Source organism: Pelodiscus sinensis, chromosome 3 (assembly GCF_052426305.1).
Source record: "Pelodiscus sinensis isolate ZL-2025 chromosome 3, ASM5242630v1, whole genome shotgun sequence".
NCBI lineage: Eukaryota > Metazoa > Chordata > Testudines > Trionychidae > Pelodiscus > Pelodiscus sinensis.
Window position 1 is genome coordinate 183,744,488 of NC_143054.1, and position 21,997 is coordinate 183,766,484.

At 42.4% G+C, this 21,997-nt stretch overlaps 1 long non-coding RNA gene across 1 annotated transcript in view; it reads right to left on the reverse strand.

The window, feature by feature from the left end:
• Positions 1-9,093, reverse strand: part of LOC142827690 (uncharacterized) — a 28,423-nt gene extending 19,330 nt beyond the window's left edge. Inside the window, exon 1 of the long non-coding RNA XR_012902402.2 lies at positions 9,033-9,093. This is a non-coding gene — a long non-coding RNA (uncharacterized LOC142827690). The remainder of the gene's footprint in view (positions 1-9,032) is intronic.
• Positions 9,094-21,997: the final 12,904 nt, after the last annotated feature.

The window sequence follows — 21,997 nt, forward strand, 5'->3', positions numbered from 1 at the left end:
TCAGGAGGTCATTGTGTCCAACCCTCCTGCCCCAAACCAAAACCAACCCCAACTAAATCATTCCAGCCAGGGCTTTGTCAAGCTGAGACTTAAAAACCTTTAAGGATGGAGATTCCACCACCTCCCTAGGTAACCTGTTCCAACGCTTCACCACGCTCCTAACACCTCCCTCTATACATCTGCCCTGCCTTTCTCCTCTGGTGTTGGTCCCTCTCCTTCAGGTGTCTGCCCTTCTGCTTCACCCCCAGAATCCCCTGGCACCTGCAACTTCCCTTATCCCTGCACCCTCCTGGTGCCTCCCCATTCCCTCACTGCCCCTACACCCTTTGCCTTCTTTTTCCCTGATGCCCACCCCTTCACCACCCTCTGCCCCCATTCTCCTCATGCCCCTCTGTGCCCTCACACATGCCTTGCTCCATCCCCACCTTCCTCATGCCCACCCCTCCATTCAGGCCTTCTCCCAGCACCTCCCCCTTCCCCTGTTAGCCCCCCAATGCACTTCCCCTCTCCTCTCCCAGCATCACCCTGTCCCCACTCCCACTGTCACCTCCTCTCCTGCCCTTTTCCTCGTTGTCTCTACTTGGCCCTCTAGCATTTGTTTCTCCTCCACGCTGTCCCTTGGTTCTGTCCCCTTTTTTCTCCTGACCTGCCCCTCTCCCCTCAGCACAAGCCCCTTCCTCTGCCATCCACCTTCTGCCTTCCAGTTTGTTGGGCGACCGCAACCTCAGCCCAGGCTCCATACCATGTGCCAAACTGAGTGGTGCAATGCTGGGCCATGCAGTTTTAAAGTCCCGGGCCGTGACGTCATATCATGCCCGGGAGTCTCCCATCTCAGCTGTTGTGCGGCTTTTCAGCATGCCACTCATGTGCTCCCTCAGCCCCACATGGCTCATACTGGCCGGCGCCGGGGAATTTAAAGTGCGGGGCTGTGGCGCCCCATCACAATCCTCCTCCTCCCCCAGCAGCTGCCAGCCGGCCCTTCAGCGGACGGTCCAACGGGAAATTCCTGGTATCCCACTGGGCCAGTCCACCCCTGGAGCTGGCGTGGGACCTATTGAAGCGTGGGGCCCGGGGCAGCCGCCCCGCTTTCCCTGCCCTATATCTGCCACTGACTATCACCGAGATCAGTGCAAGCTACTTGTATCCTGAGAGGGAAAGACAGAGCGCCAGCTGCGTGAGACCAAGGGAGAGATTTTCACAGAAGAATCACCGAAGAAGCGGAAGGGAAGGCTGCAGTAACAGCAGCATCTGAAACCAAGGGTTCCTATGAGCCAAGATTCTAAGGAGGACAGATGTAGAGGACTTTGAGTCTGTGCAATAGAAACCCAATATTCTGTTCCAGGTGAAGGACAGACAGAGATCCTGATGTTAAACAGCAATGGGTGAACATGAAAAGTTGCTGGTTCAGTTTAAGCTGGTTCTGAATTTTTGGGCCTACCCTATGCCTCCAACTCTGCAACATAAAACCCCAGTAACTCCCAACTATTCTGTTCCCACCTTTCTCCCCTTGTCCTTTCAACAGGCTATGGGCCAAGACCCTCATCAGTGTTAAATCTGCTTTGCAGAACTCTGGTAATGCAAAGCAAGCATAAAGTTTGCCAAATAGGAGCTTTTGCCAGTGGGAAAATGGTATGGTGGGAGTGCAGCTCTGCTCTGGATTCCCCAGGTATCTGAAGCACCCCTAGAAGCTGTTGTATCTTGCCCAACTGAGAAAAGCTCTGAGCACAAAGGATCAGAATCACATAACTTATAGATAGTAAAGTGGCATCTCGCCATGAAATGATTTAAAATTTGCAACTTCCCCTGATGGAAGTATGAAATTCAGTAGTTTCAAATAAGTTTCAGTTTAAGACTTTTGGTTTGTTCAACCCTGAATGCGAGAGCTGCAACCCTACAGAGCTCAAAAGAGTTGAAAATGATTATACAAACCCTTCTGGGGCAAAATCCACCAGGGTTCGTATCTCATATTGCTGTCTATCAGATGAAGTGGTATTTCTGTCTAGTACTAATTTTATTTTTCTTGCCGGTAATGCATAATGCTACACCAAACTGAACCCCAGCAATATATTATGCTGTCTCTGTGCAGCTTATTAAGTTTTTCCATATTTAATGAAATGTAAAATATGCACCATAGTTCAAACATAAAAACTGAGTGAAAAAAAATCACCTACTTCTTAAAAATGTGAATTATATTCTTATATTCTTAAGGGTGCTTTCTGTAGTTTTTAAACAGTTTACAATTCACTGAACTTCAGCAAATGAGATCTTTGCAAATGCAGGCACTCTGAGAACTTACTAACTACATTTCACTAATTCCTACCTCCTCTCTCAGGAATTTACAATGTTCTTAAGTTACTGTTTCCTCTCATTACCTAATTTTCATACATAGTTAAAGAGGAAAACTCAAGAGCAGCGGAGCCATAAACAGTTTTTAATTGTGAAAAAATTGAGTGTTGTAGATAATAACATTTCATTTCAAAGTATAGGATAGATAATTATATGAAATTATCTCCACTGTTAGTAGAAAATGAATAGAAAACTGGAGTTAAGTGGCTATCCAAATCCCTATGTGTCAGCGGAAACATTCTGATTACCTCAGAATACTTTCAAATTTCACTGAACAAACAGGCAGTCACTATGTTTTTAATAACTGTTAATGGAATGTCATTTCTAATAGATGGTACTTTATTGAGGACTCTCTCAACATCAAGAAATCTAAGCCATCCAATGCTGTAATGTTCTCATTAAAGCAACTTTGAATGAATTTCCAAAATTTATGAAAACAAAAGGGACATGTCAAAGAAAATCAGAAGACATCCTTGTTGTTGGGAACTGAACACCTACAATTATTAAAATCAGTTACCAAGTACTACAGTTTTTTCCAATTGCAAGCACAGGGAGATCTCTTTGTAGTAACTGTTGATAGCCAAGTGAAGACAACTGATAATACTCTAAAGCAGTGTTTCCCAATTTTTTTTGACCACGGAACCCTTTCAAACTCAGAAAAATTTCAAGGAACCCCCTAGCCAGGGATTAAGTTTGTCGAGCAAAAAAAAAATAAAATAAAAAAAACACACAAACACACACAGACTGCCAGTACACCACAATTGGTAGTAATGAGGTGCTAAATACAGTCATGAGATCACCATTCATTTAAATTCAACATATTGAATATAACAACATTCATTTATATTCAACAAAAATCATATTAAGTATGTACAAGAAATAAAACTATCAAATAATATTAATTATATTCATAGTTTTCAATGCGAAGAGTGGTTTTTCTTCTTTTCTTGGCAAATTCTTTTTATATTTGGTTTAATACTAGAAAGTTGGATTCGCATATCTGGCGCAGCATTCAGTCGATTTCTGTATTTCATTTTTGTTGCTGCATAGTTCGAGAACCCAGTTTCGCACAAGTATGTACTGGCAAAGGGTAACAGCTGACGAATTGCGCGTCTTGATAAAGATGAATATTCTTGACTTTGACATAAGTCACTCCAATATGTAATAAGATAAACTTCTTTAAATGTTTGTATTAATTGGCCATCTGAAGCGATTTCAATTAGGTTTTCATAATCTTGTGTAGCAAAACTGACTGGCTTTTCTGTCAAACTTAATGGATTTCGAATCCAGTTATTGTTGTCATTGATGTTTGGAAAATACTTAATGATGTTCGTGTATAAATCGCGGAGATGATCTGCAATGTCGCTGCGAATATCTTCATCAAGTTTGTATCCATTTTCTTCAAGGAAATCATTCAGAGTTGGTAAACAATCCAAATCATTTCGTCCTACAGATGAGATCCAAAGCTGTAGCTTCCGAGACAATGACAAAATTTTGTCTTTCGCATTAAAAATATTTACATTCTTTCCTTGCAGCGACAGATTTACTTCATTTAGTTTTGTAAAGATGTCTGCAAGATACGCAACTCTTGATAACCACAAAAAGTCTGTTAAATGATCAGACAGTTGGAATTTGTGATCCATCAGATATGCGGAGAACTCATGACGCAATTCAAATAATCTAACTAGCACTTTTCCTTGTGATAGCCGCCTGACTTCTGTATGTAAAAGCAGGGCTGTGTACTGACTACCCATATCTTCACACATAATTTTGAACAGTCTTGATTGTAATGGTCGAGTTTTTATATAATTAATAATCTGTACTGCTTCGTCCAACACATTTTTAAGACAGGGAGAAATATTCTTAACTACCAGAGTGTGTCTGTGGAGAATGCAGTGACTGCTGGTGCAGTTTGGTGCTACATTTTTTATTCGTGTTACAGCGCCAGCCACTGTTCCTACCATTGCTTTGGCACCATCACTGCACACATCAACACATTTTTCCCAGCTTATTTGATGTGTTTTCATAAAGTTATTGATACAATTGAATATATTCTCACCAGTTGTATTGGTTTGCAAAAATTCACATAAAAGTAAGTCTTCTTCAATAGAACTATTAAAATCATAACGGACAAATACAAGCAGAACTGCAAGACCTGCAACGTCAGTGGACTCGTCTAATTGTAATGCATATGCATCACATAAATGCAGCCGAAAAATAAGCTCCTTCTCGATGTCAGCAGCAAGATCATGAATACGACGAGTGACAGTATTGTTTGATAGTGGCACAGCCTCAACTTTCTTACTAGACTCCTGGATCCAACATACACATTACAATATCTTTTGCACATGGTTTTATGAGTGATTCCCCAATAGTGTGTGCTTCTCCGGAGAGCGATATACGATAGCTTACTTTGTAAGATGCCTCTGTTGCATTTTCATATCAGATTTGGCAATTTTTGACATGAAGAGTTTACTTTTTTCAAGCGATTAAAGCTTTTGCTTAAAAAAACTAATGTCTTTATCTTTGTATTCTGGATGATTTGTTTCAAAATGTCTTCACAATTTAGCAGGTACTAAACAATTATTAGATAATATTTTGTTGCACACTACACACTGGGCACCTGGAGCATCTTCATTTCCATTGCTTGTGAATCCAAATGCCAAATAGTCCTCACAATACCTGCGTTTCTTATTAGTCAGCTGAAATTTTTCATAATTAACTTGAGCTGCCTCAGTATTTTCCTTGCTGGTTTCAGTAAAAATATTGGAGTTTGAAGTACTCACTTTCCTCTTTAAAGTTCCTTTTTTTAACCAACGATCCATGGGGAATTTTGATATTAGATTGAATTCTTAAACTTAAAGTCACACACAGGAGCCACGTGTCCTCACAGTGTGTATGAGGATTTGTTCCGATCCTCACAGTGAGTAGGAGTTCCGGTGGTAAAAGCAGAGCAGCAGCGGGGGACGTGGGAGAGGGATCTTGGGTTGATCGGGCAGAAGCGGGACAAGCAGCTGTTGCTGCTGCTAGGACTGGTGGTAAAAGCAGAGCGGCAGCGGGGAATGCAGGAGATGTCTGAAAGGGGAGCGGGGAAGGAGCCAGCGTCTTTGCACGCCGGGCTCCTCTGTCTCTTTATGGGCGGGGGAGGGGAGTGTTCGGGTTCTCGCGGAACCCTTATGTTCGCTTCACGGAACCCCAGGGTTCCGCGGAGCACCATTTGGGAAACACTGCTCTAAAGAATCCTAACAATTATTCTGTCAATATCAGATGAATACTGACACAGTACAAGATGAATATCAATGAGTAAAATGCTCACAGTTAAGTGTAGGTCTTTTCCTTCTGTAAAGACCAACATTTGTAAATCAAGATAAGCCTGTCATTTTTGGGGCAAGTTGATCTGCTAAAGGACTTCAGATTTCACAAATGACTTATTAGGGAACCCATCAACCAAATTCCCCCCCAGATTTTTTTGATGTGTTGTAGTGTTGAATAAAATGTAATCACATGCCTGATCTAGTATTTATGGTTTTCTCCCCATGTTATTTTCTTGATTTGATGTCTACAAGAATATTATGGTCATTGGGGATGCGGAGTGAAATGTCAAAAAATTTAAAAAAGAAAGAAAACCCCATAAAATATGAATACTGCCAAAAAAAATCACATTTCAATCTTTTTTTGGCAGCCAATGTGGAATTCCTTGGAAGGATGGCTGGGTGAAAGAGGTCCTGTTCCAGCTGACCTTGGCATTGTAATGCCTGGGAATAATGTTATATATCTGAATCTTAGCTTCCTCAAAGAGTAGCAATGAGTAGGTATTTGATTACCCTGCATCCTCTTTTCCTCTAATATGCATTAACAAATGGAAATTTTCATCTCCAGCAAAAGCTATATCTGGGAAAAGGCAGCAAATGTTCAAGTGAACATCCAGTGGGAACTGTGGACTAATTGAGTTGCACTTTCTACTTCTGGAAATCACATCAAAGCCACACAAGAGGTGAAAGTACTTGGGTAAATAAAGAATGGATACAAATGGCAAAAGGATAGCCAGAGAACTACTCCATGATGTTTAGGGTTGTGTGTATACCCAGGGCTAAGTCCTCCATTACAGTAAATCAGCAGAGCTTCTCTGAAGTCAATGAAACCAAGCCATTCTAGTTTATATCAAGTAAAGATCTGGCTCTCAACATTCAGATGCATAAGAGCATTTCTTGTTGTGCTTATTAAATTAGAGACTATCCGTGGGGCAGATTGTAGGAAGCAGTGCATCCTTACACCACCTTCAAGGGTAAGGAATGATGGCTATAGACACAAAATAAACTGACAAATTAGAACTGTTTTCTCAACAATCAAAGAAAATCACCTTAAGGAAAATGTATCTAGGCTGAGCACTTTTGATGACCCCCTAGCATTTCCTGCTATAAACATCTGGCGCTGAAATGCTAAGCTCCTGCTCTGATTAAGTGAAGAGATGGCCTTAGTTATTTTAGACAATTGATAAAATTTTAAATAGTACCCTGGTTACTAACCGTCTCACTTAAAGGCTGCCTCATAAAACCCTTTTCCCTCACTGGCTTAAGTATAGCTTACTTTACTATTATGACATGATGGCGTGGATTTATTTGATCTCCAGACTGCTAGCATCGTGTCATAAACATTTCTGGCAAGTTTCACACTGTAATATATCAAGATAAGTTTATGGCACTTGGGACTCATTCTCCATAGGCATTTATCTTGTGTGCTTATTTATGCTTGAGGAAAAATGAGTGCAAACTGAGAGCAAAATGCTAACAGTCTGATCTGGAAGAATTTTATAGCCACACTACACAGGTGTAAATGACTATTCTTAATCTTTGCCCAAGGGAAAAGCTTCCTGGCCAGATTGCATGTGGGAATCATGCAGAGCTGCTGACAATCAAATCCTAGTGGTATAAATGCAGCTCTGTGAATTAGTTTGTGCACAAGTAGAAAAATAGGCCTGTAGACTTTCTGTTCTGAACTCTTGGAATGTGTCTTCATGGCAGGCTATGGAAAACAGCCTAAGGGTCAGGTTCTAGAAGGAAAGTACTGTCATGTTGTCTCCTGACATTTGGTGTTCAGCGGGCCACTTGAGTAAGATAAAAACTATTCCAGCATTGGTTCTATACCACAGATCTCAAAAACAACTATACTATACTCTTTTTAGTACAGTAAAAACTGTGCTATCTGGTACTTTACCCAACCAGGAAGCTTTATTAACCATCATTACTGAGGTCTCCCAAAACAGATCTTTTATCCAGTAACTGGAATTAGTATACTACCCAGGAGTACACAATAGCAATTACACATTCTGCACAGTCTCCAGCCCACTTCCCTCAGGGGTGAGCAATTCTGTCGGCAGCCCTGCCCCTCGGCCAAAATCATGAAATTAACAACTGTCACACTGTAGTTCTCGGGTTGAATGGTTTTTTAAATTTATTTTGTGTAATTGTTTTTAAATAAAATTGCTGTTTTCTAAACAAGATCATTTGTCTTTAATAAAATCTTTCACAAAAGAGATGTGCATGTTTGTTTCCATATCACAAAAAGTAGATAATAGATTTTTCATGTACTTAGTCATTTCTCATCACTTGACTGGCGTTCATCTTCTATTTTATTGTCACCCTGTTCTAATACTACTTTTTTTGTGTTACATGAGTCCATAAAGTCCCCTGTCAATGTCAGGGCTCACTTGTGTGAGGTACTTTTTGGGCTGACTGAATCTCCTTTGTTAAAGGAAGTTTTTCAACAAAAACAAGTTTTAAACAAACAAAATTTGTTGCAAAAGAGTTTGATTTTTTTAAATCAGTTTTGCTTACTCAAAAAGAGTCAAATTCCAATTATCTCAGTGTTTTCTCTCTTACTCAATGCTTTTTCACACTGGAAAAATGGAGGATTTTTAAAAGGTAAGAAATGGGGTGGAAAAAAATCACTCTTGCACTTGTGAGTTTGCCCCGCCCATCAGGATTTTTTTTTTCAATTAAAAGTGAAAGTTATTAGCTTCCATGTTTTCAGCTTGTTGCAAACTTTTCTCCTCACTTTTTTCCAAAGGCAAAGAAAAAAGCTTGAAAGGAAAAAAGTGAGGAGAAAAGTTTGCAACAAGCTGAAAACATGGAAGCTAATAACTTTCACTTTTAATTGAAAAAAAAATTCCTGATGGGCGGGGCAAACTAACAGGAAAACACTTCAAATGATTTTGGTAAAAAAAAATGATAATAAAGTGGAAAACTTCAAACAAAAAGTTAACTTTCTTATGAAAACCTATAAATACAAATCCTGAGAAGGAATCCCTGGACCAACATGCTTACATTCTATATAGCTAACACTGAGTGAAAGGGACATATTAAGTCACTAGAAGATTAGAAACTTAGGCACAGAAAAATCCAATATATTGGCCAAAAATCACCCAAGAAGTTGGACAGAGGTGGGAATTAAATACATCTTCAGCAAATCATTCCAATGTTTTAACCACCAGGCTATGCAATAGGTTTGTTAAAATGTTCCAGTCCTATATTACTGCTCCATAGGTGTTACACAATTAAATACTATTTATACATTGGATCAAATGTTATTCTTCCTCACATTAAAAACCCAGAGGGAAGGAACATGTTATTCTTTTCAGCAACAGAGGAAGGAAATCTGGAGGAGAACATGAGGAGCTGACTACTTACCAGCTAGAATAGGGAAATGCAGCAATCTGCAGAAAGTCACAAAATGGCTGCTCTAGGGCTGCAGCTGCTTGGTCCTGCCAAATTTAAAGCCCCAGTCCCAAAAAGGCATGCTGGGAAGAAAGTTCTAATGGTGGGGGGAACAACCATGCAATGTAGAGGCTTAGTGAGAATTAGGAAACCATCCAGAAAGGTACTCCTGACAATGGGCTGTTTCTGTAGTATCTCTCAAGGGAGTTATTTTGGTTTTACACCCTTATAACTCAAAGCAGAGTCTGACCGTGTGTGTGGACTCCTATTTCCCATTCACAACTGATAATCATTCCACTTTGTCCTTTATTGTTATTTCAAAAACTTGCAATTACAGTAGACTTCCAATAATCTGGAACCTATGGGACCTAGGTTGTGCTGGATTATCAGATATGAAAAACTATCTGGATAAGAAACACAGGATAAGAAAACTATCAGGAGGTACTATAAGCTGGTTATATATATATACTGTATACATTATATACTGTATATAAAGTGTTCTTAACCCTTTTTATTGTACATACTGTATACAGTATACTGTAATATTTTAGGTTTTTTAAGCCTTTTTTACCCTTTTTGCTCAGGTCAGCTGCTGCCGCTGTTACCTTGTGACTCATTTTTTGCTGAAGCTCACTCACTAGGCTCTTGCCATTGTGATGCCAGACTATCAGGAGTGCCGGACTATTGGATGCCGGACTATTGGAGTTTTACTGTAGATTGAATTTCAAATTGCATCCCAACATAAAGATGTTGCAAAGGAGAATGATATCACTCTTACATTATGCATCAACAGGATAATATATTTACCTGCAAGCGTATAGTCAATCACTGGCTTATAGCATTGTTTTCAATGTAGCCCCTATTGCCACTACATCAACAGTCATATATTAGTGCTGCTCTGTAACAATGCTGCTTTGGATCAGTAGGCACTCTCATTGCATATTCTGACTTGCCTTTTTGTAATCTTAGCTGTTTCATTCACTATCTTCATGCAATAAAGTTACAAGATCCCTAGCAGCTGCACCAACTTTTCAGTCATCTTTGCCAAACACTATTAGAGCTAGTAAGAAATTCTTCATCATTTTTTCTGGTCAGGAAATGTCGATTTGTCTAAACTGAAACTGTTTACAAGAAAAGGGCAGTTTTGACATCTCCCTATTCAATGCTTTTTTGAAAAATAACATTTTAAAACTGTCTTGTGTTGACATTTTCACAACAAAAAGTTTCAGATGTTTTTACTTTGTTTTGAAGTTAGTCAAAATGTTTCATTCTGATACTTTCAAAATGTGTTGCTTTGTTTTTTATCTATTAATGTTTTTAGTATAAATTAACTAACCTGATAAAAATGTATTATTAATTCATGAAATGCTCATGACTGCAACTTTGTCTCTTTTTAGATGGGATAATAATCTGGAAATCTTGAAGACTCTCACAGGATAAGAAAACTAATTGCTGATCTCAGCATACTCCCAGATGTTCAACTATGTCAAGTAGTTTCCTTTATCTGCTCTTTATTCATTATTTTATAACACCTTTATGAAGATTCCCTAAGGCTACAGTCATGTATGTTAAAAAATGGCTTAGTAGGGAAATTATCAGGGTGCTATTTTGCCAAATTTCAGTAGGCAAACTCTTGATCCTACTCTCAGGAACATGAGCTGGACTTCTTATAGAAATTGCTATAGCATGACACTTACCAAGTAACTCAATTTTGTAAAGAAAAAAAGCAATTCACATGGGGCTATTATGACACCAGGACTGAACAGAAAGGGTGCATCTATATTGCACCCGGAGCTCAAAATAAGCTATGCAATTTGAGCTATGCAAATTGCGTAAATTATTTTGAGTTAATTTCAAAATAGCTTATTTCAAAATTTAGTGCTGTTCACACAGCACTTATTTCAAAATAAATCGCTATTCCAAAATCTTTTTTACTCCTCGTGGAATGAGGTTTACAAGGACATCAGAATAGTGAGCTTGTGATATTTCAAAATAATGGGCGTGCTCAAAAGACACAGAATAGCTCTTTGGAGATACCTCCAGTATCCCAAAATAGCGCTGCAGTGTAGACATAGCCTAAGGGTAAACTAATACCCTGGAAAAATAAACCTAGAAGAGACAGTGAGATATTTCTGGCTGTTATGTTAGCAAACAAATAAAAAGGAAATGATGAATCAATTTAAAAAAATAGCTCTCAATGCAACCCTGCATTAATTGAGCCAAGAGTTTACAGTCTGATATATGTATGAAAATAAAGGAATGGGTGCTGAAAAATGCACTATATATATCAAAAAAATTTCATCACATTATACAACCAGAGGGAGTAATACGTTATTCTCTTCAACAACAGAGGAAGGAAATCTGAAGGAAAACATGAGACGTTGACTACTTACCAGCTGGGAGAGAGGGAATTGCAGCAATCTGTATTTGGTCCAAAATCATGTATTTGCTTGATGCAGTACAGTGTTGTCAAGACACACAATAGGACACTATCTTAGTGTTTAACTTCTCTTGCCTTAGGAATAATAAAGGTAGCTGCCTGACCAGCTGCACCTAGACATAGCATTAAAAAAAGAATACTCGAAGATTGCTTGAATACAGTGTTGCTTATGGCCTTGGATAAACTGCTTCAATTTACATTGTGATCATATCTCCTTTGTGACTCAAACTATTAAAATCTATTTTCTAAGAAGTTATATTAGCATTATTGCCACAGCAGGAGGCACCCATCAGGGATCAAGTCCCATTGGAGACTCCCATTGTGATAGGCTTAGCACTCAGAAACAATACAAAGATTAGAGTTAGGGTTAGTCTCTTAGGGTACGTCTACACTTGCTCCCTAGTTCAAACTAGGGATGCAAATGTAGGCGACCAAAATTGCTAAAGAAGCGGGGATTTAAATATCCCACGCTTCATTAGCATGATCTCGCTGGCACGTTACTCCGCTCAACAGCTGTTCCGAAAGTTAAAGTGCGCGCCGGGACACGTTAGTTCGAACTAAACCCCTTGGTTCGAACTAACGTTATTCCTCAAAAAATGAGGAGTAACATTAGTTCGAACCAAGGGGTTTGGTTCGAACTAACGCGTCCCAGCGCGCACTTTCACTTTCGGAACAGCTGTTGAGTGGAGTAACGTGCTGGCGAGATCATGCTAATGAAGCGGGGGATATTTAAATCCCCACTTCATTAGCAACTTCGGTCACCTACATTTGCATCCCTAGTTTGAACTAGGGTGCAGGTGTACACGTACCCATAAGGTGCAAAAGGACTGCTCATTGTTTTTAAAGTTACAGACTAACATGGCTACCTCTCTGAGACAATAGAAAGATAGTCCCTATAATGTAAAAAAATGAATATAATAGAAGTTACTACAACCCATTCTTCTTCATCATATTTTGAAATAACTGAGGTACATCGGACCTTAATTCTTCTCTAACTTAAAGCAGGAATTATAGTGGTGTGGCAGTGCAACTATACTTCAGATTGCATCATGACATCTGTTTAAAGACTGACTTTTCTAAGTTCCCTAAAATCAACTTACTTCATTGGGTTTCTTTAAAATTTGATGTGCCTCGGGAGAGTATGGGGCAGATAGTGTTCATTAATCAGATCTGGATTCATTTGAGTCAGGGTTCTGAAGATATAACTCATAAAAATGTCATATTTAAAAGTGTGTGTGTGTGTGTGTGTGTATGTTGCACAGAGCTAGAGAGCAAACGAAGGAAGAACTGCAGGTCAAAATGATCTCAATTTGTCAAAGTTTACACAAGATAGTCAACATCTTTGGGGAATCCAAACTAAGGGGCTATTAGTGGGCTACAGGTGGTTATAATAAGCCACAAATGCAGTGTCCTAATTCAGTCCATGATTTGGGATCAGGAAGAATTTTCCAGATTGGTAGAGACTGTAGGAGGATTCACCTCTTCTGCATCTTGGGCCACAGGTTACTTGCAGGCTTGAAGTAGTGTAAATGGTGGATTCTCTGTAACTTGAAGTCTTTAAATCATTCTCATCCTGAGGGTAGGAGTCTATTACAGAAGTGGGTGGGAGAGGTCCTGTGACCTGCAATGTGCAGGAGGGCAGAAAAAGTGGTCCTTTTAATTAATCCGAAGCCTCCTCCACATTCAGGTCTTTTGAGTTCTTCAGTCCAGTCTACTCCCATAACTAATTGCATTGTGTTTTATATATATATATTCTCTTTACAATCAAGGAACTGTATTTTTGTTTATACTTTCATTTAATTTAAACTGAATTGTCTCATGATCACTCAAAACAAGCTTGTCCTCTATAATCTGTTCTTCTCTGAAGCCCGCACTGCTCACCAATACTATATCTAAAATGAATCTGTTGGTTTGGTGACCATTTGATGGAGAAATCAGTCAGCTCACATCTAGGAAAATCTGGGCCTTCCCATTATGAGCAGTGCTTATTCTCCAATCTATAGCTGAGAAATAAAAGTCTCCTATAATCATACAATACCCAGTAGTATTTAATTGCAAAGATTAGAGCAGTCTCTAGTCATTTCCAGATTGGATCATGGGGTTAGTAGCCTATCCCAAACACTGTCCCTGGGGAACATCTGGTAACATTTCTCTTTCCCCCCCCCCCCAAAAAACCCCATCTGTTGATTATCCTAATCTTGTCTTCATTCTCCTCCTCTAGCGACAGGTAAAATCCCACTTTAGATCATCTAAGTCTCCATTTCGCTAAGTGTCTTTCTTCTCTTGGCATAGTCTCCCACGTTATGTCCTGAAGACACTTTAGCTTTATCATTTGTTCTCATTGTAGAAGAATCAATGGATTCTTTCCTACTCCCAGTAGGATCCTCCTCAGCCTCAGGTCTACAGGTCATACCTTTGTTCCCAGCAGACAGCTCGCCCTTCTGTTTTCTGGATCACCTTTTGTAGCTATGTTGTAGCCATGCTAGGACAGGATACTAGAAAGACAAGAGGGTGAGGAGATATATTTATTGGACCAACTTATTTTGGTGAAAGCAACAAGCTACATAGAAGGACAGACAGGCCTATCACCTCACCCCCTTGTCTTTTTAGTATCCTGTCCTAGCATGGCTACAATAATACCGCATATAAATAGATGTAATCATTGTTTTAAAATGACTCATCTATTATTTTAGTACAATCCTTTTCTGTCTACAAACAGAGTTTCCTATAATATTTAACCACAATTGTGCTCTCAGGATGATGAGTACATTGGGTTTGGTGAAGGTTTATAGCCAAGCAAGAACAGGTGCTTGGTGCAGGAGTATTATGCATGAAAACATACAGAAATATATGCCTCTTTTAAATAACAGAAAAGGTTAATAATTCCTGTGGTAGACTCAATACAACAGTTTTTCTTGATGCTGTCATAGTCTGCCAAGAGGCAGAAATACAACACAGATTGAATTAAAAGCCTGTGTGACAAAGAGGAGAAAGTTTCCAAAAATATACAACTCTGTGTATTGATGCATAAATCAAGTGGCTGGCCAAAGGCAAGGAACAGATGGCAGATGTCAGTGCTATTAGTTCTATCAGTGCTCCCAATGGGTTTGTTTGCTGAAGTCAGTAGAAAGACCCCCCCAGGTTTCTACAAGCTTTGGATCAAACAGTAGAACCATTGATCCTGAGTTACTGTTGAGCGTGGAATCTGGCATGGGAGGATGGAGTAACTTGCAAGTGATTACACGCATTTCTTTTGAAATTAGCTAAATTGGAATAATGCTACAGCATGAACAGCAGTGGCTCTACTGCTCCTTTTTACTGGGTCTGGCATGGAACGGTCTCCTTCCTCTCATGACGAATTAAGAAACTGGAAGAAAGCTGTCTGGTTTAGGCTTCGGGCAGATTAGAGGAGGAGGGTGTGCTGGTTACCAGTTAATGCTCCCCTTTGCTAAATTTTGTGGTCACTCCCTTATCTGAAGCTGTCTGCTTCCCTGTAATCAAAGCGATGTTCAATGTATGGATATTTCTAAACTCTTCTCTGTTCTTGGATCTCCAGCTAGGAAGGGTGTCTGTAAATCACTTCGGGTATGTCTACACTACCCCGCTAGTGCGAACTAGCAGGGTAATGTATGCATACCGAACGTGCAAATGAAGGCGTACAGATAGTTCGGAATAGCTTGCTATCTAGCCCGTGCCGCGTGTAGCCGCGCGGCACGGGATTCGAACAAGCCGGCATTTAAAAATGGCGCCGGCCGGCTTATGCAAATAAAGCCCGGGAAATTCAAATCCCGGGCTTCATTTGCACGTTCAGTATGCATACATTACCCCGCTAGTTCACACTAGCGGGGTAGTGTAGACATACCCTCATTCTGATCATTGGCGGGTCCTTATTTTGCTACCATAGGAAAAGGGAATATTATGATCTCCATTTTACAGATGGCACAGAAAGACTGAATGAAGGGATTTCACAGTCACACAGTGGCTGGGTGGGGAGGGTGAGACGCAGAAGCTTCCTAACAGTGGGGAAGCCACCAGCCCCTGAACTGTTACCCTCCCCCCCACGCTGTCCCTTACCCCAAGGCCCTGCCCTTGCACTTGCACTACCCTTTCCTCTGGAGGACCCACCCACTTACTGTCCCTCCTAGGGCACTACCCCCACACCACCTCTTCACCCAGGGCCCCACACCATCATTCATCCTTATAGCTATTAAAGTGGGAGGACCTAGCCCTCCCACTTTTAAAAGTGGTGGGGCCATGGCTTCTTGCCCCTCCTGTTCTAATGCTCCTGCACAGAAGAGCTGGAAATGGAATTTAATCCAAATCTCCTGTGTCCTAGTCCAAAACTATAATCCCTTAATTGAGTCCTGGCGTGTGCTGCAGGCCTCATTATGAGTATTCACATTTCCATAAGCTTAAAACCAGGCTGCTGCAGCGTGTTCTCCTTGCAGGCTACCTAGAAAGTTCATCGAATAAAGAGTAGCCCCACTTACCTAGGGAGCAGGTCAAACAGGTGAAATCATGTTATGTCTGTGCTGTAGAATAGACACTGCCTAAATAAAAGTCAGAGCTGATCAAGATTTTTTTTTTAATGAAAGCAGTTGTAAACCTGACATAACTGTCCAATGAATCCTAATTGATGGCTCATTTGCATTGCTTCAATAACACGCAGCAGCTGGAGGCCTGTGAGTTACAATATCCCCATATTACAAGGACAGACAGTACCTTACTTCACGTTTTAGTGCAAAGGGCTAATGCAGGTAATATGCACTTTCACTGCCTCTAACAGGAATCCTTCTTAGTACTAACATTCTCCACCTGCTGTCCAAAGCCACTGAAAAGATGTGAGATTCTCCAAAGGAAATAATGTACAGATAATTATCAGCCTTACAAAGGCTCCTGATTGGTTACAAACACAGCAGCACTGAGAGGAAGTGGCTTTGGATAATTAATCTATGCTCCAGTCTAGTGATAACTGTGAGCGAAGACCACTTAAAGCCAGACTCCTATACCCTTCCTCATGCTGAATAGTACCTAATTTCAGAGAAGTATAGAAATGCAGGGCTGGGAGGGACCTTGAGATGTCATCTAGTTCACCCCAAGCACTGATGCAAGACCCAAGTACACCTAGATTGTCCCTGACAGGTATTTGTCCAACCTGTTCTTAAATCCCTCCATTGACAGGGATTTTCGCAGAAGCCTGTTCCAGAGCTTGACTAGCTTTATAATTCATGCAAACTGAATAGCACAGTCTATGGAGTAAGGTGCTATTCAACCGGAGAACAGGTCTGGCCCTAACATCAGAACTTGGCCCTAAACCTAAATTCTAACACATGGCATGTGCATTATTCTACATCTGACATCTGCAAAATTCCAGTATCTGTGTATGTGTTTTCCATAGACAAGCACCTGTGTAAGCATATTCGTTTTTACATTTGTCATGGGTTCAGGGGTTAGACAGCTCAGGAGTATCTCAGGAAGTCCAGATGTCTGCAGTTGCCAGTTGTGCATGCTTGTGGGTGTGGATGGGATCTCTCAAGCAGAAATGCGAAAGCCAGCCTAAGGGAATTTATGCAGTGAGGTTGCTTGCTCTGGGTGGCACTAAGCACTGGCTGATGGGAGTGGGGAACATGGCAGGGCCCGAGCGGCACTAAGTGGGAGCTAGTCTTAGCCTTGTCCCTTCTGTCCAAGGCTCTGCCCTTTCCAGGAATGTGAACCTGCCCTACCGCACGCACCTTGCCCAGGGGACTGACAATTCTGTCCCCCCCTCCCCCCAGCCTTTTCAAGGTTTAATTCCCATGTACCAAAAGAGGCAAGCATGCTACATTACATATGAAGTGGCTCCCTAACCTCAAATGCTCCCTAACCACTTACATTAAACTATGTGCTGTTTGATCTTGTATTTAGCTGTGTCACAACAAGTACCTTTCCCAGAAAAGTGCTTTCTGTGTCACTCAGAAGTCTGCCTCTCTCACTAACAGAAGTTGGTCCAATAAAAGACATCACCTCACCTACTTTATCTTTCTGATTCCATATTTGTTAATTATGGATAATAATCAGGCACTTATTAGATGATTAATCATGATTGACCTCCCTTGGTGCTAGGTGCTGTCCAAACAGGACAAAAAGAAGTTCTCTACCATGAAGAGTAGGCCATCTAAATAGACAAGACAGAGACAGTCTGGGGGAAGAGGTAGAACCAGAAGCAGAGTTAAAAAGCAAACGTCATGTTACTTCCAAGATTAGAGTTAAAAGAATATTTAACAACTTGTATACTTAATTCTAGAATCATTCTATGGTTCTATGATTGAAGAGTCCTCATACTCATTTCCAGTTGTAGGGCCAAGAGCTGTGCTCCCCACGGACGTCAAAAGTCCTACTGAAGGTAACAAAGGGCCAAGATTTTCAAAAAGGTCTCATCATTTTGGGTGAATCAGTTCCAGGCGTCCAAGTTCAAAGTAACTGACCTTTCAGAAAGTGCAGAACCACCTTTGAACATCAGGACGTTTTGAGGTGTCTCACACTAAGCAGCCAAAAGCTGAGGTTCTCAAAATCACTAATTGCTTTTCAAAATCTCAGCCTATGATCTTAACCTGAATAAAGAATGAACAACGATTGCAGGACTTTTTTCCAGGGCCTGTTCTTTTGCACTGGTCTCAAGGGGAAAAAGAAAAAGAAAAGCATTTACTCATTAAGAATAATGACTATTAAAATCAGTATTCTGAGAATTTCATATTAAACCCATATTAAAATCCTTGGGTGATTACATTTCTAAACAGTTCATGTTGGAACTTGATGGATTCTCAATCCCAATTCCATCAGCGATTTTTGTTCACCCAAATGAGCTGTCAGGCACTGATGAGTATCATCATCCTAAAAGATAAACTTTTCTCTTTTGAGCTGCTTCACAGAAATATTCAGTGCAGTAATGCAAAATTCTCATTTGAAAGAAGTCAAGTGTTTTCTTCATGCTTGATATTAGGCAATATCAAGGAGAACATGCTGGCATCATCCTTGAAATACAATGTGGCATCTTTGCTGGTGAAAAGATAGAACTCCCTTTTTATTTAAAAGTCACAGTCATTTTCTAAAAGGGCAGAGGATGATCACTTGCTTCGGCAGAGTTTCACAGGTATTAATTACAGACAAAAGAAGGCTCAGATTTGTAAGAAATACAGTGGGTGAATTCCTGAGTGGATTATCCTTTGATCAAACCCAGGCACTCCCATGAGGTCAATATTACATTGCTCACTAAGCTTTTCTACAACCTAACTTTATGGTCAAGTGAAGTGTTGGTCTCCCCGAAAACAGCCAGATTGGAGCAACGAGGAGTAACGGTAGTTCGGATTAGAAAGCCTAATCCGAACTACCTACTCCGTGACGCGTGTAGCCGCGGCCACGGAGTCCGAACTACCGGAGCTTTAAAAATGGTGGCGCCCGACAAGATACAAATGAAGCCTGGGATATTTAAATCCCGGGCTTCATTTGCAACTTCGGTTGCCTACATTAACCACCCTAGTTCGAACTAGGGTGGTAGTGTAGACATACCCTATGTGAGCACCTACACAGCAAGCCTGTTATTTCAAAATAATATTGAAATAATACCCATCCTATTCCGGATTCTGTAATCCCCATTTCATGAGGAATAACGCCTATTCTGATATAGCTGTTTTGGAATGGGGCATTTGTAGGCAGGATAACTGGAGTTATTTTGAAATAAGAGGCCTCCAGGAAATCCCACAGGTGTGTTGCTGACTGCTCTGTCCACACTCATCAGAAATCTATAGACCCCCCCCCCCTTCCCTGCAAGCTTTAAAAGTGCAGCCACAAGGAAAAGGGATTGTGGCAAACAATAGGCCCTGACAGCTGTGAGCCACAGAGGACCAGTCTGCACAGAGTTGGTAGCCACCATGAGTGACCCCGTTGCTCCAATCTGTGTCCCTACAAGAAAGGACCCACAGTCTAGGCCACAGATGGCCTTTCTCAAAATACATCACTTTTGTCTGACCCGAGACATTTCAGTCTTGGCTCAGAAATGAGGGCTGGGCTTCATGCACGGTGTCTCGTGGGATGACTGACCTTCTTTTTGTTCTCCACAGCTGGACCAGTTGTGAGAGGGGTGTGCTCTACACCTCCCATGCCATCCTCCCAACTCCATGTGACCTGCAGACACAGGAGAGCCCAGGATGACCTCCAGAAAGGGCACATCACTGCCCTGCGAGCCCTGCAGCACTCCCTGGCTGGCAGGACCAGACAGGAGGAGGACCTGCAGCTGCACCACAACACATGTGTGCAGCCTTCACTGCTGTCCTCGACCACCTGGTGGCTGCTTCTGCCATCGCCCCCCCTTTTCCCGCTAGACTCCCCACTGCATGGCTGCTGAGAGCCACACACAAGAGGAAGTGGGATCATCCAAGGAAGACGCCGTCCCAGCCCCAGCCCTGAGTCTCTCCTCCCTTCTCTTCCTCCCCATTCCACCTCCCTCCCCTGGCCCCCAGGTTCTTTCTCCAGTCCCTCCCTGGTTACATTTACCCCCAATTAAAGAAAACCAGTTCATTCTTTCAAAACAAAAAGTGTGATTTATCGTGTCTGCAGGGGGGGGGAGTGGGAAAGGAGAGCAGGGGAAGTGTGTGTGGGGGGGAGGCACACTGGGCCACAGCAGAGGCCCCTTGTGGAGAGGCTCAGGGGAGAGTTTCACTGCTGGCCCTAACTGAAACTCTCCCTCAGGGCCTCCTGGATGCGTATAGCCCCTAATGGGCCAGCTAGATGACTGCCATGCATGGCTGCTCGAAGGTCCTGCCAAGCTGCTTGGCCTCTGCCCCCCACCCTGGCAGGAGCATCTCCCCCTTATGTTCACAAAGGTTGTGGAGGACACTGCACACAGCCACCACTTGGGGGACATTCCACTCAGTGAGGACCAGCCGGGTGAGGAGGCAATCCGAAGGTGCTCTCCACAACAATGCGGGCCTGCTTAGCCTGGCATTAAAGTGTTCCTTTGTGGGGTCAAGGTGTCCAGTGTAGGGCTTCACCAGACAGGGGGCATAGAGTAAGCTGCATCCCCTACAATGCACATTGTCATGTCCACATCCCCAACTTTGATGATGCAGTTGGGGAGTGGGGGCGGAGTGCTGGCATGCAGCTTCTGGAAGAGGCTGGAGTTTTGGAAGACACAGGCATCATGCACCTTCCCCAATGACCCGATGTAGATGTCCGTGAACTAGCTGCAGTGGTTGAAGAGGGTCTGCAGGACCATCGAAAAGTACCCCTTGCAGTTGATGTATTTGGATGCCCAGCGGTTGGGGGCCTGGATGGGGATGTGGGTGCCATCAATAGCCCATCACACACACACACGCACACAGTTGGGGAAGCCCATGGTGGCAAAACCAGTGATGATGGGTCCACATCACCCAGGTTGATGACCCAGTGTAGCAGGATGGTGTTGATGACCCTCACCACCTATAGAAGGAGACACACAGAGAATCATAGGGTTGCCAGGGCCCCTAGGAGTTCCCTGAGCCTAACCCCATCCTCCCCCACACACACCAGGAGCAATCCCAACTTTCCCCACCCCCAGCAGGGCTTTGTGAAGGGGGGACTGAAAAACCTCCCAGGGCAGGGGCTTCCACTCCCCCTTGCCTAGGGAACCCCATTCCAGCAGTTCACCACCCTCTCCTGGGACACAGGCATGAGAGCACCATACCTGCATGAGCATGGTCCTGACGGTCGATCTCCCCATGTTGAACTGGTTCCCCGCAGAGCGGTAGCTGTTCAGCATGGTGAGCTTCCAGAGGATGACAGCAACCCGTTTCTGGAGAGGGATGGTGGGTCTTATGTGGGTTGCCTGAGGGCAGGGCAAGCCACTCACACAGATCCAGAAAGGCATCCTTTCACATGAAGAAATTCTGGAGCCGCTGCTGGACATCCCACCACTCCATAACAATCCGGTCCCCCCCAGTTGGAACTGGTGTCCAGTCACCAGAAGCAGCAGCATGGTGTGCAGGGGATGATGGGGGGTGGGCGGGTTGAGGTGCATGGGCAACAGCTGGAGAGAGGAGAGTCCGCTTCCTGAATAGCCATGAGAGCAGGCTGCAGAAACTGCACCACGAGATGCATCTTGCGATATAAGAGCCGTCAACTGCTTGGAGGCAGGTCTGACTCCATGGCAGGAGTGCTGTGTTGTCAGCAAGGGAAACCAGTGCACACAGAGAAAAGGCTTTGCTGTCCCTCAAAGAAGCAGGAAAGGTGAAGAGCCTGAGACATGACTGTACAGGGAGGATCCCTTTAAGCATGAGCCTCAGATAACCTCAGGCAGTAGCTATAGGAAGTGATTGCTGTCCTGATGCCCTTCCTGAAGTGCTTCTAGGTGGCCTTAAATGTGATTCAGCATCCAATGAGTGTGGACACTCTGTTTCAAAATAGCTCAGTGCTATTTCGATGGGCATTTGCTGTGTAGACGTGCTATTTCGAAATAAGCTATTTTGGAGTTTTTCTTTCAAAATAG